Source organism: Leptopilina boulardi, unplaced genomic scaffold (genome assembly GCF_019393585.1).
Source record: "Leptopilina boulardi isolate dan_hultmark-lab unplaced genomic scaffold, ZJU_Lbou_2.1 LbouV2_229, whole genome shotgun sequence".
In the NCBI taxonomy this organism is placed as follows: Eukaryota; Metazoa; Arthropoda; class Insecta; order Hymenoptera; family Figitidae; genus Leptopilina; species Leptopilina boulardi.
In genome coordinates this window covers 2,187,513-2,201,773 of record NW_026137784.1, presented here as the reverse complement: position 1 = coordinate 2,201,773, position 14,261 = coordinate 2,187,513, and the positions used below count along the sequence as shown (strand labels likewise).

General features: G+C 23.9%; 1 protein-coding gene across 2 annotated transcripts in view; it reads right to left on the bottom strand.

Moving 5' to 3' along the window:
* Positions 1–14,261, bottom strand: part of LOC127280108 (TLD domain-containing protein 2) — a 140,743-nt gene that overhangs the window by 123,233 nt on the left and 3,249 nt on the right. The window lies entirely within an intron of this gene.

The following is a 14,261-nucleotide window of genomic DNA, read 5'->3' as shown; positions in this document are numbered from 1 at the left end:
CTATGGAAAAACTTGTGTCCCAAGAAACTTGTAAGTTCCAAGATGCTTTTTCCAGTTTTGTATCTAGCTGCTTGAGGCTTTTAAAAAAGTATTCATGCTTCTTTTTTATACCTATATATATATATATAAACACAATACTACAAAGTTACCCGATCATCGTGACCTTTTTTCAAGATAATTGGGATTGTTACAATTGCCGAGTTCTTCGTTCTCATTCGTATACTATAAAAGAAACTTTGTGAAAAAAAAAGAAACTAAAAACTCAATAGAAAACTTTCTTTTCTCCCCCTCGTCATAAAAATTCACCCTATATACACTTTCTTCCTCTACTAAATATTTTGCCACTGAAATCAAATTTTTCCTTTCTTTCACGTGTGCTTTCTATAATTAAGGGATTGTGACAAGGTAAAAAAAAGAAAAAAAAAAAAGAATTATATATAAGGGAAACTTTTTCAATATATAGTTATTAGTTTTTCATTATATTAAATGATATATAAGAATTATTAATTTAATTTTGTATTAAATCAAGTCCAATTCTGGGCCGAAAGGCTGAAGCTAAATAAATAAATATAAGAATTATTAAAGAATTAATTAATTAAAAAATCGTCAAATATTTTTAAAAATCTACAACAAATTATATACAATATGTATATATATGTATAATCGTCGCCCTTATTTTATATTTTCCTTTGAAAAATAAAACTACTTTTTTCTCGATCTATTGAAATTCCAAACATTTCTTTGCACCATATAAAAGTTTATAACTATTTTTACACACAGTGGAAAACTTTGATAAAGATAAAATCCCAAACACGAAATAAACGCAAACAATATATCCGCAGTAACACGAAATTTACAAGTTACTATATATATATATTCCTTCCCTTAAATTTTTTTCGCGTTTCATTTTCGATGGAAATCTGACGAAATCGATCTTCAAGAGGAACAGGGTCACTAGGTCGGTGAAAGTGTTTGACATTTTCCCAATCGCGTTTATATCGCGAATCCCGCGGGATATATATATATATACATCATACAATAGATGCGGAAAAATACATCTCTGATTTTATCAGATAATACTAATTTACAAATTCCCTCGCGCTAATTCTATACAACTTAAATTTTGTATTTAAAAAAAAAAAAATATGTAAATTTTAACAGCGGTTTTTTCTACAATGAAAAAAAAAATATTTCATTCAAATAATCAATTACTTTATTAACAAATAAATATATTAATTTGAACCAAATAATTTTTGAGTTAATTAAACTATATTCGAAATTATTTCTGTATTTAAAATAAATACCCTTTAAATTGACTCTAATAATTATTTGATATTACTTATTTACAATTATTTGAGGCAATTAACTAATTATTTGAATCAAATAATTATTTTTCTATGTAATACAAAGAATATTAATATTCTGCCGCATATTAGTGTAATTTTAGATCTAAATCTAATTATTAGTATGTACATAAATCAAAAGCAAATAGTGCATAAATTTTGAATCGAGATTATTCGAAATTTAGTTATATATACGATTAATAATTGTTAGTACAATGTACTGGGAATTATTGTACAAAATTAGTTATATACTACTGCAACAAGTTAAAACCAGTTTAAGAAGAACAACACGACATTTGGCCAGCATATGCTTTGATATATATATATATAATTTAAACACATTTTTTACGATCAAACAAGTAAAATTGTTTGGCATCTAACCAATATTTTCCCTACACATAATGATTGAGATATATAATGAGAGACACAATTGCAAATGTTAATTTGTTGGATAAATTTGACTACTACACTCAATATATAAAAAATTTACCACGATTTTTTTTCTAAATTTAAAGAACACCATAAATAATTAAATAAAATGATTTTTAATTAAAATTTCAACCATTATGAAACCATTTAGGAAAAGTTTCATAAAAGGAATATAGAAAAAAATCTATATATAGTTTAAACTGCAATACAGCAAAAGTTAAGAAAAAAGTGTCAGAACTTTATAAAACTTGCAGGAATAAGTTTTATATATATACAATATATTTTTCATTAGAATCTAAAAATATATACTTTCACGCCTCTTCTATTGTTTTCTCTTTTAAATCGTTTCATAAAGAATACCATTTAATTCATTACACGAAGAAAAAGGAATTGTTAAATATACACTGAGAAAAATATGCTATTGAATCAATAGCATTTCTGCCAAACGTATAAAAATTATTAATTCAAAAGCATATATGCTATAGAATCTATAAAATATTTTACAAATTTAATAGCATATGCTTTTGAATCAATAATTTTTATACCTTTGGCAGAAATGCTGTTGAGCATATTTTTCTCAGTGTATAATAACCGGATTGTAGAACAAATCTGGTTTGTAGTGAAAACGCAAATTTTTGTTGTTAATAACAAACCAGATTATTATGTTTATTATATTAAATTAAATTTATTTATTATTTTCAAAATGAATTTCACGACCTATTTTCTAATTATTTGGTAATTTTTCCTTTTTTTTTTCTAAACGAAAAACTCACTAAGAAATTTTCTTGCGTCGCACAGGGTTATAATGCAATAAATCTCGTCGTATTCGTTTCTCAGAGAAATCGTTTCCGACACCAACCACCGCCATTTCACCGGTCGTTACGTACGGATAAATCCTGCACAATGTGTTGAAAGTCCACAATGTGTACGATAAACTATATACATATATATAGGAATTAGGTAACGCCCTAGAATCCTTGTAATCTAACGAGAATTAGATAAGAGAACGAGAGAGAGAGAGAAATCTAAGATTTTCCCATTACATTCTTTTTTCCCTCGTCAATTTTTTTTTAAGTCTTTGAAAAAAATTTTACTAAGAAAAGATAAACCAATTCTAAAAAATTAAATATATTTCACTCTTAAATTAATTTTGAAACTTTAAATATATCTTACTTTGAATAATTCAGAATAAAAACTGTTCTAGAAAAAAAAAAAAAGTATACGAGAGTAACGTTTTATTTAAAATGAAAGCAATTAGTCTAAGTTTTCTGTGCGATAAACTTTCAATTAATGTGAAAAGTGACGAAGTTAAATGCAACAAAGAGTATATAAAGAATTGCGTCATTAAAGCTCTATAATAATTATCATTATTATTCAAAAATTACTCTACAAATATCAATCAAATATTATACAATATTGTTAAAGCAAAAAATATTTTAACTATTTTTATAAAAAATCTAAGTTCAAAATTTTACAGAACATTAAAATCTACACAAAAAAAGGACTGCCACAACTTTTTTTCTGCTTTATAAAAACTATTCCAATTAAAATTTCCTATAAACTCGAATAATAAAATAGAATAAAATCCAAACAGATCGAAACATGTAGAATTTCTAGAAAAAAAAATCTTTTTTCAAACAAGAATAAATTTACTCTCGATAAAAAGTTTTTTTTGAACGAATATTTCTCGAATATTATTGGATTCTGCATATTCATTTTGAAAAATAATAGTATGAATATATTCCTTGAGGCTCAATATTTATAACAAACCCGCATCTGCTAAAAACCACGAGACATTATAGATACGTTTTATTTGAACCAAATATATACTATTTTTTTTAAACCCAATTTTTTAAGATTATTTCAAACAAAATTATTTTGATTCAAACAAAATTTGTTTTTAGAATAAATATTTGAATAATACGTTTAGTTTATTTTAATGAATTTTATATACGAACACAGATAAAGAATTTAATAAATTTGAAATAAAATGAACATCGTTTATTTAACCTGTATATATACATTTATTTGTTTAATACAATTGAAATTTGGTTATTTCAAAGAAACTTTTTTCTGAGTTGAAAAGCACTGCATTTATATCGGATTAAAAATTTTTTCAAAAGAAATAAGCGTATTTGAAAAATAAACATAGAATGAAAAGTGAGGAGACAAAGATGAGAAGACCATTCATCAAGTGAACCATAATTAATGACCATTATATATGAATATCGAATAATTAATTTCCATGGATGTTTCCTATTCATATATATATATATATATATATATATATATATATATATATATATATGACTATTAATAAGTCCTTTATCTTTATATAAAAAGAACATGTAATTCTTTTATAGAAGCATGACTAAGGATTTTATGCACATTCTCTCATACTTGTTTAGAATTAAAATTTTTACTAATTATATTTAATTAGATTTTGCATTTACTTTTTAAATTAAATTTACCTCAAGATTCTATTAAATTATTTTTTCTTTTTTTTTAATAGAAAAAAACAAAATCATATAAAATTAGAAACAATCCTATCAGAGAGATTTTTTTTCTCTCTAAATCTGAATTAGTGAAAATGTTTACTAATTTGAATAAGTGATTCACTTTTTGCTTCTTAATTAGTAAAATTTTACTGTTATAGTAAAAGTTACTAATAATTAGTAAAATTTTACTGTTAGTAAAAGTTACTTTTAATTAGTAAAATTTTACTGTTAGTAAAAGTTACTAATAATTAGTAAAATTTTACTGTTAGTAAAAGTTACTTTTAATTAGTAAAATTTTACTAACAGTAAAATTTTACTGTTATAGTAAAAGTTACTTTTAATTAGTAAAATTTTACTGTTAGTAAAAGTTACTAATAATTAGTAAAATTTTACTGTTAGTAAAAATTACTTTTAATTAGTAAAATTTTACTGTTAGTAAAAGTTACTAGTAAAAGTTACTTTTAATTAGTAAAATTTTACTGTTAGTAAAAGTTACTAGTAAAAGTTACTTTTAATTAGTAAAATTTTACTGTTAGTAAAAGTTACTTTTAATTAGTAAAATTTACTTTTAATTAGTAAAATTTACTTTTAATTAGTAAAATTTTACTGTTAGTAAAAGTTACTAATAATTAGTAAAATTTTACTGTTAGTAAAAGTTACTAACAATTAGTAAAATTTTACTAATTCAGAAGCAAAAAGTGAATCACTAATTCAAATTAGTAAACATTTTTACTAATTCAGATTTAGAGAGTATGTAAAATTTCTAGTGACACTTTCCGTGCACATACAAAAGTCTGGTTAATGTAAAAGCGTTCTCGTTCGAGTTTGAATTGAGAGGAGAGAAAAGGGAGGGGGGGTGAGGGGGTGAAGGTTATCATCCCCCTCGTTCGAAGTTGGCACGATTTCAAAAGCCAAGTGCATTTCGAGGAGATTTCCCGACGCACTTATCCGCGGATTGAGAAGCTATAAACCTCAGTGCAACTCTCGCCTAGATCTTGTCGATGAATTATTTACCTCTCTCATCTCATTCTCATCTCTTTGGATCGAAACCTATTTGTCGTCGCGCAGACAATGTCCTTTTTCCTATATTTCAACGATTGCATTTTGCTTTCCTATAATAACCTCTTTTATATATAGTTATATATACTAATACCGCAATTCTATATAGTCTCAAGATTCACTTTCCGTCAATTAATTAAACTAATAAAATTCTAGTTACAATGAAAAAAATTATTTGATTTAAATAATCGATTAGTTAACTTAATAAATATGTTTATTTGAACCAAATAATTTTAGATACCAAATAATTGTATTAAATAAACTGTATTTGAACCAATAATTTATGTATTTACTTGAATCAAATATTTCTTATTTGAATCAAATATATAATATTTGTATCAAATATTTCAGTATTTGAAGCAAATACCATTTATTTGATTCAAGTAAGAAATATTTGATTCAAGTAAATATTTATTTGATAATAACCAAAGACACCGGTATTTGAATCAAATAAAATTTTTTTTTCAGTGTATTGACAACTAAACGTTTGGTTGGTATTTAAGCAACCAAAATTTTTTTGTTGAATCAACAAAATTTTAATTGTCTCAATCAAAATTTGTTTGACACAACCAAAACTAGAAAAAAAGAATTTTTGTTGTCCTAACTAAAGTTTGATTGGGACAACCAAAATTTTGTTGATTCAATAAAAAAAAATTTGGTTGCTTAAATACACAGAAAATTATAAGGTATTAAAATAAGCTGCAACGCTTATTATTTTAATGCCTTTTAATTTTCTGTGATACCAACCAAACGTTTGGTTGTCGTTAGGGATCACAATTTCGAATTGTTGGAACAACAAAATTTGTTACAACAAATCAGATCTGTTGGTTCTATATTAAAAATCCAATTGTCACTGTACCAATCATTTTTCATTTAAAAAATCTACCAATTTTTTTTTTTTTGCCTCTATTTTGCAAAGAAGTGCAAAAGTTTATTCGGTTTGGAAAGTTTAATTAAACAAATAGAATAAAATTGAAAAGAGTGTAAAGTTTTTGTTTCTCAAAAAAAAAGAAACAATCAAAAGAGAGTTAAGAAAACAATTTACAAGACTTGATTTTTAATTTTTGCTACAAAAATCTTTAGTTAATTTAAAAAAAAACACTAATTTTTTTTCGTTTAAAATTTTTTTTTTTCAAATAAATACAGAATTTTAATTCTAAACAAGTCAGATTGTTTGTTCTTTTCCTGTAAATTGAATTTAGGACTCAAAATGCATCTATTTTTAGAAATCAATTCGTGAAGAAACCTTATACGTGAGCAAATTCGTATAGTGACGTAAAAAAAAAAAAAAAAAAAAAAAAGAGTAGTAAGTCTTATGTCACAACGTCTATACAGGGGGAAAAAAAGGCATGCAAAACTTAAGTCACAAGAGAAGAATTTTTTTTTTTTCCAACATTTTACTCTTTTTTTTTTCTTCATCTTTTGCCCTTTTTTCCGAGTATAGTTTTCAAAGCTTGTTTCCACTCGAAGTGATAATTGGACGCCTTTGCCGCTTTCGTAATTCGATGATAGTCAAAGGTATAACTATAAAGGGTATAGATATAGGATTATAACATATATTACATCAGTATATATATATATATACGATATAAGGGTATTTGCAGCAAAGGGAATTTTGTTAAATGTATATACGTGTGTGTAAAATGGACGTAATTAATGTATGTATATAGCGATGTGAGGAATAGTACACATATATATATATGTATTATATATATAATGCATGGAGGACGAAATGCTACCCTTGTTACCCTACAGAAACTGGTTTAACTTGACAGAATTCTACTGCAAATGAATCTCACCGCAAATACCTTTAACTATATATACGAAAAAAAAATGAAACAGAATAATCCAACACTCTTTTTTTTACGAATCCGAGCAGAACAAAAATATCAGATTGAATTGTCGTTGTGCAATTTTTTTGAATTTAAAATTACACGATTTTATTTAAATTCTATTCGTCAATTTTCTATTATTATATAATTTTTTTTTTTTTTTTTTTATTTACATAAGAAATATAAAATGAAAAAAAAATTTATTTGATTCAATTAATCGCTTATACTTGACTATTATCAAGTAAATATATTTATTTGTATGAAACATTGAAAAAAAAAAATCTTTATCCTGTTTCTCTCGAATAGCGAAAATTTTCGTTGTTTTGGTGAAACATATATCGCAATATTTTTTTTCCATGGTAATAATTACAGATATTATTGTTTCAAATACGCAGTTTATTTAATTCAAATAAAAATTATTCGGTTCAAGTAAATATTTATTTAATAATAGTCAAGTAACTGCATTTTAATTGAGTTAAATTATAATTTTTTTTCAGTATAGAAATTAAAAAAATATAAATTATTAATTAATTTCTATGCTTTAATATTTTGAGAATAATAACTTTTATCTTTTAAGATATTACTTTTGAGATATATCCTTTTTAAGTAAAATTTACGATTATTATAGTTTAGAAAACTAAATAATACTAAAAGTAACTATAAAGTGAAATTAGCAGTTTTAGAGAAAATTATAATTCAAAAATAAATAAACAAAAATGAAAAATATATACAATTGGAACAATAATTATAAAAAAAAAATTAATTGACTTTTTTTCACTAATTTTTTTTTCATATTTCTCAACTCCGTATTTCTAATTTAAATTAATTTGAAATTATGCAAAAATTAGGCGATTAAAGTACCCTACACTGAAAAAAGGGTTTGGTATTGACAACTAAACGTTTGGTTGGTATTTAAGCAACCAAAATTTTTTTATTGAATCAACAAAAATTTTAATTGTCTCAACCAAAAAAATTGTTTGACACAACCAAAATTAGAAAAAACGATTTTTGTTGTCCTAACTAAAGTTTAATTGGAACAACCAAAATTGATTCAACAAAAAAATTTGGGTTCCTTAAATACCAACCAAACGTTTAGTTGTCAATACCAAACCCTTTTTTTTCAGTGTAATAGTCAAAGGAATAAAAAAAAAGGTTTAGACACAATTTAAAAAAAAATTAATTATAAAAGACTTTAATCAGTCACTAATTAAAAAAGAAAAAATAAACTTTATCTCTCAGGTAAAAATTTAAAATTTTTGACAAATTAGTTTCACACATTTATATATATATATATATATGAGTATAACGATCATGTACAAAGATAACTAATTGCTGCGGCGTGCCGGCACTGATTGCATTATCGCTATCGCATGTTTAACACCAAATTAACACGACATTAATGCAGAAACAATCCCATTATTATCAACAAAGATGTCTCTTAATTTGTTCACTGATTCACACACAGTGTATATGAAAAAGAATATTATAAAATGAACTGGTCTTTAAACACTACTCCTTGGAAAATTATATTCTCATGAAAAATCGATATATCTTTTTTTTCCCCCCCCTTCTCGCCCCCAACCAAGTTGAAAGCTGATTAAAATTTCAAGGACACAGCTTATTAAAAAGAGAATCGGGAGTCTGAATTTTTAGGCCTATTAATATATAGCTCGATTCATGAATTGTGTCATTGGTTAATAAGAAGGTCGTATCGGATAATCGATTTGAGAGCTCAAAACCCCTTCAATGAAAGAATTGAAAAAAATATATATTATATATATATATATTTATAATATACAAAGAGATTTTTCAATAAATTCTTTTCACGCAGAAAAATTATATTTTTATTTATCCTCACTAGAGAGAAGGATCAAATAACTTTTAATCGAGGACGTCAAAAAAATTCATTCTAAAATGTCGAAGCTGTTATTTATTCAAATTCAATTTTATCGAGGAAATAACAAGAAGGAAAAAAAAATGGGTCAAACGAAAGTGTTTTTCCACAGCATCGTGGATTAATTTTCTCGCAAGTCAATCAAAAAAAAAAAAAATAAATAAATTTATAAACATTGCAATGATTGTGACAAGAAAAAAAAATTTCTTTTTTTCCCCCCTTTACGATAATGCTTACCCTATAAGGTTGAAAAATGGATTTTTAAATTCCATTTCATTTTTTTTTTTTTTTTGAAAATGTGACGGGGAGGGAAATTTTTTTTTTTTTTTTTGAGTAAAAAGAGAAGAAAAATCGCGAAAATCGAGTAATCCTCGCGGAATGATCGTCGCGGGGTAACTGGCGTATCTTGAGCCCTCTCGGCAGTATTCAGAGAGAGAAAGAGAAAGAGAGAGAGAGAGAGGTGAGCGGAAGCGCGCAACTCACCCTCATTTTCCAACCCCTCCTACGGATGACCGAGCCTCACCATTTCTCCGTGAAACTTCACGGTAACGGTAACATTACCCAGAGCGACTCTTCCCCCCCCCCACCACCACCTTAAACTACACTCTATTGGACTGATTGTACACAACGTCCGAAGGCCCAACAAGGATATTCACCGAGAGCGATGGTCTAATCAAGTCCAATGGACAACGTTTATTTTCACCTATTCATCACGTTCGGCGAGATAAATGCGTATACACAAAATAAAAAGGAAAAATTAAGTATAAAGAAAACCCTATTTTACGCTGATAAAGAAAAATATATTCAATTCAAAGAATCGTTTAGTTATTTAATTTTCAATTAATTATTTTTTATTTACTTTATTTATTATTTATTTACTTATTTATTATTCATTTATTAATTATTTTTTATTTACTTATTATTTATTTACTTATTTATTTTTTAAATATTTCCTTGAACCAACTAAATTTTTAATTCAATTTATATATAATAAACTACGTATTCGAATCAATAATTTATATAATTGAAACAAATGTAATTTAAGAAAAAAATTAGATAAATAATTGAAACAAAAGTTATTTGCATATTTTCGAATTTTTAAATACAAAAAAAAACAAAATTAAACTTATGTGTTTCAATGTAATTTTATTTTTATCAATTTTTAAAAAGTTGAATTTTATTAAAAAATTATTTATTGTCTATAACACAGCGAAAAAAAATTTATTTGATTCAAATATAATCGGTTACTTGACTATTATATATCAAATTTATTTATTTTTATTGAATAATTATTATTTCAATCAATTAAATTGCAATTTGTTACAGTTAAATAAATATTTATTTGATAATAGTCAAGTAACCGATTATTTGAATCAAATAAATTTTTTTTTTTCCATTTTGAAGTCAAAATAATGTATTTTTATATTTATTTTAAAAATACTATTTTTAACCAATAATTATATATAAAAATAATATTTTTAACAAATAATTATATAAAAATAATATTTTTAACAATTAATTATTGAAAAAATAATTATTTATTTATTTGAAAAAAAATATACGTTATTATTATGATTATTAGTAAACTGATTATTGGGTTTAAATAACCGATTATTTGAATCAAAAATAAATTTTTTTTTTTCAATTTAAAACAAATTAATCTTATTTTAAGATACAAAATTTTTACCCGGTATAGAATTCCAAAAAAACTATCTAAATTCTTTCTTAATTTTTCCAGACACTATTTAAATATAATTTGAGTTTGTTTTTTTTAATGAAAAAATGTTTTTTTTTCGTAATTAGCGAGAGAAAATCGATCAAAAGTACGACAGAACCTCTTCAAATATAGAAGGTCAGAAGAAAAGTTCATTTTTACATCCGAGAGAGAGATATTTAATTTATTTTTGTATTAAAAAAATATATATACAAATTCGTAATTTGTAAAATTAATTTTCAATATCAATTTGAAAATACACTGAAAAAAAAATTATTTGATTCAAATACCGGTGTATTTGGTTATTATCAAATAAATATTTACTTGAATCAAATATTTCTTATTTGAATCAAATAAATTGTATTTGCTTCAAATACTGAAATATTTGATTCAAATACTATATATTTGATTCAAATAAATATTTATTTGATAATAACCAAATACACCGGTATTTGAATCAAATAAATTTTTTTTTAGTGTAAAAAATAAGAAATATTCCTTGCAGAATATATTTTAAAAAAAGAAATATATATGTAGCAAAATTTCCAATTACTGGAAGTGAAGATTAATTTTAAAAAATGTTAAGACACATAAAGAACATATAATATATATATATATATAAGTATCTATAAGAGTAATAATGTTTCTTACCGCACTAGTTCGAAGAAGATTAATTAGGACCACAAAGAAACTTACCTGAAACAGACAAAACAAGAACCATTAAAAATAATGAAGACAAATTACTGTACTTGACGATCTAAAATTTCTAAAAGAAAAAAGGAAAAATACATCTCTTTGAGAGAGATGAAAAATTTACCCCTTTTTCTTTATTTTCTATATTACTATATTAAATGTCAAATATAATAATATTTTTTATACTATTGAAAATCTTTTTGTTCAAATTTTTAAGTCCTACGAATATAATATACACTACGATAAGTATATAAAGAGATTAGCCTCTGAATAATTAAAAATAGACTTGAGGCAAATTAAATGCAAAGTTAATTTTTTTTTTTTTTTTTTTTGAGTGATCGCTTGGAATTGAGTTGCATTTTTAAATTAACGGAAATCCGCTTAAACAATTGTCTTTTCGCGACTATATTCTCGACATTGAAATGACTGGAAACGAATACTTTTTTCTCTCAGTGAGAAGGAGAGAGAGAGAGAAAAAAAAATAGACAGAGAAGAAAGAATTTAATTAAAAATAATTGTCCTGTCGAAATTAAACTTTGTAACTGTATTAACGATTTGATGCTCAAAAAAATGGAGATAAAAAAAAAAATTTTTTTATAAATGAAAATAATCACAATTTATTTTTCCCATAAACAAGAAATAACATAAATACTAAAAAAATATATCAATATAGTGGGAGTGAAAGTTAAAAAAAAAAAATTCTCTCACAGCAAGACACGAGTGATTCAGTCAAAGAGGGATGAAAATCTGGGAGGAGAAAAGGAGAGGGATATATACGAAACGAAGTAGCTAGACTCCGAAAGGCCGAGAAAAAGGTAGAGGGCCGGTCGATGCCGCAAGGTCACTCAGTATCGACGGTCTTGTCCGGGATACCTTAAGCTCAATTTTCGACAAATTTCTTTACCAATTTTTCGAATCATCTTTCATTAATTAAAATTATATAATAATAATACAATAATAATAAATAATTTATCTCCCCCTAAAATATTATCTTTTATGAAAAATCAATATATTAAACCTATATTACGTTTAATACCACAAAATTATATATATATATATATATATATATATATGTACATAGAAAATCAACAGATTTGTTTAGAATTCACTAAATTGACCTACATTCGAAAGCATAATGATCAAAAAAAATATATGACCACTAAACATAATTTCCCTGATAATTAATTAAAAATGTTCTTTACTAAAATTGGAAATTTATTTTTTGAAAATTAGAATTTTTATTTATCACCTTTGTTTTAATAATAAGAAAAAATATTAGTAAAAAAAAATGAATTTGTTTAAATTATTAATAATATAAATAATAATTAATAAAATTAATAATAATTAATTAATAATTAAAAATGATTTTCTAAGGGATAAATTTATAGCACTAATAATAATAATAAAAATAATAATTAAAATTATTCGTTTAAAAAAAGTAGACGATTTTAAAAATTTTTTTTCAAATTCTCTCCAAGTTGACAAACTTCCTACGTGTAAAATTTAAAACGTTACACACACCATGGGAGTAATTTAAACCCAAAAAACAGAGATAGCTATTAGAGAATGTAGAACATTTTTTTTTCTTCTCTCCTTTATAAAGAATTTATATGATATATCATTTAATGAAACAAATTTGCATTTTTAAAAAAGACAATTTTATTTTAAAAAATTGTAACCACATTTCAAAAACTTTTTTATCCGAATAAAAAATATATGAACTGTAAATAACAAAATTATTTATTTAAAAAAAAAAAAAAAATTTATTTTACAAGATTAATTTATTTTTCATCTATATATTGAAATCTTAAAATTTTATTAATAAGCCACGCGTTTATATATTAAAAAAAAAAAAAAGAAAAAAAACGTGATCTCTTTTAAATGAATATGCCAGAAGTAACGTACATATATATTAGGCTCAAAAAAATTTTCCGGATCAACTGTAAGAGTCTTTTCAATGAATGACCATGTCATTGATTGCAATATTGACAGAGGTCATTTCAATCGTGCTTACTTTACTAATTCACATTGATCGATGCAAAATTTTGCACAACGAGCAAACAATCAAGACCGATAGACTAAAAAAAAAAAAAAATAAATAAATAAAAAAGAAAAGAAAATATTATACTTCTTTGAAAACAAAACTATCATCTTTCATATATCATGACGAAAAAAAAAAAATTTCGTTTCAAAAAATAACGTCATCATAAAAATTATTAATTTTTATTTCATTAAAATTTTGCTTCAATATTTTTTTATTTTTTAAATTTCAGAATATTTAATTTTAATTAAATTAATAATAATAATAATAATAATAAAAATAATAATATTAATAATAATAATAATAAAAATAATAATATTAATAATAATAATAATAAAAATAATAATAATAATAATTTAAATATAATTTTTAATAAAATGTTTTATCACAGATGAATTTACTATAAACAAATTTAACTATACTGATAAGATACAAAGAAAAAAAGGAAAGAAAAAAAAATGCAAAGAAAAAGCTTCCATGTCAAAATATGAAAAAAAGAGAGGGAGTCATTGGTGCGAATTAAAAAAAAAAAAAAAAAAAACCCGAATGAGACAAAAGCGTTTTCTCATTTTCTGAATATCGGTCGTGACCTTCGTCGGCCTGGAAAACCGATGGAAAGTCACTCCCGTCTCTCTCGAGTTCTCATTTAGGCTGGCCTTGTCGGTATTTTTTTCTATTTTTTATTTTATTTTCTATTTTTTTTTAATAATTTTTATATACTTATTTGATTTCATCTATAAAAATTAATTCACAATATT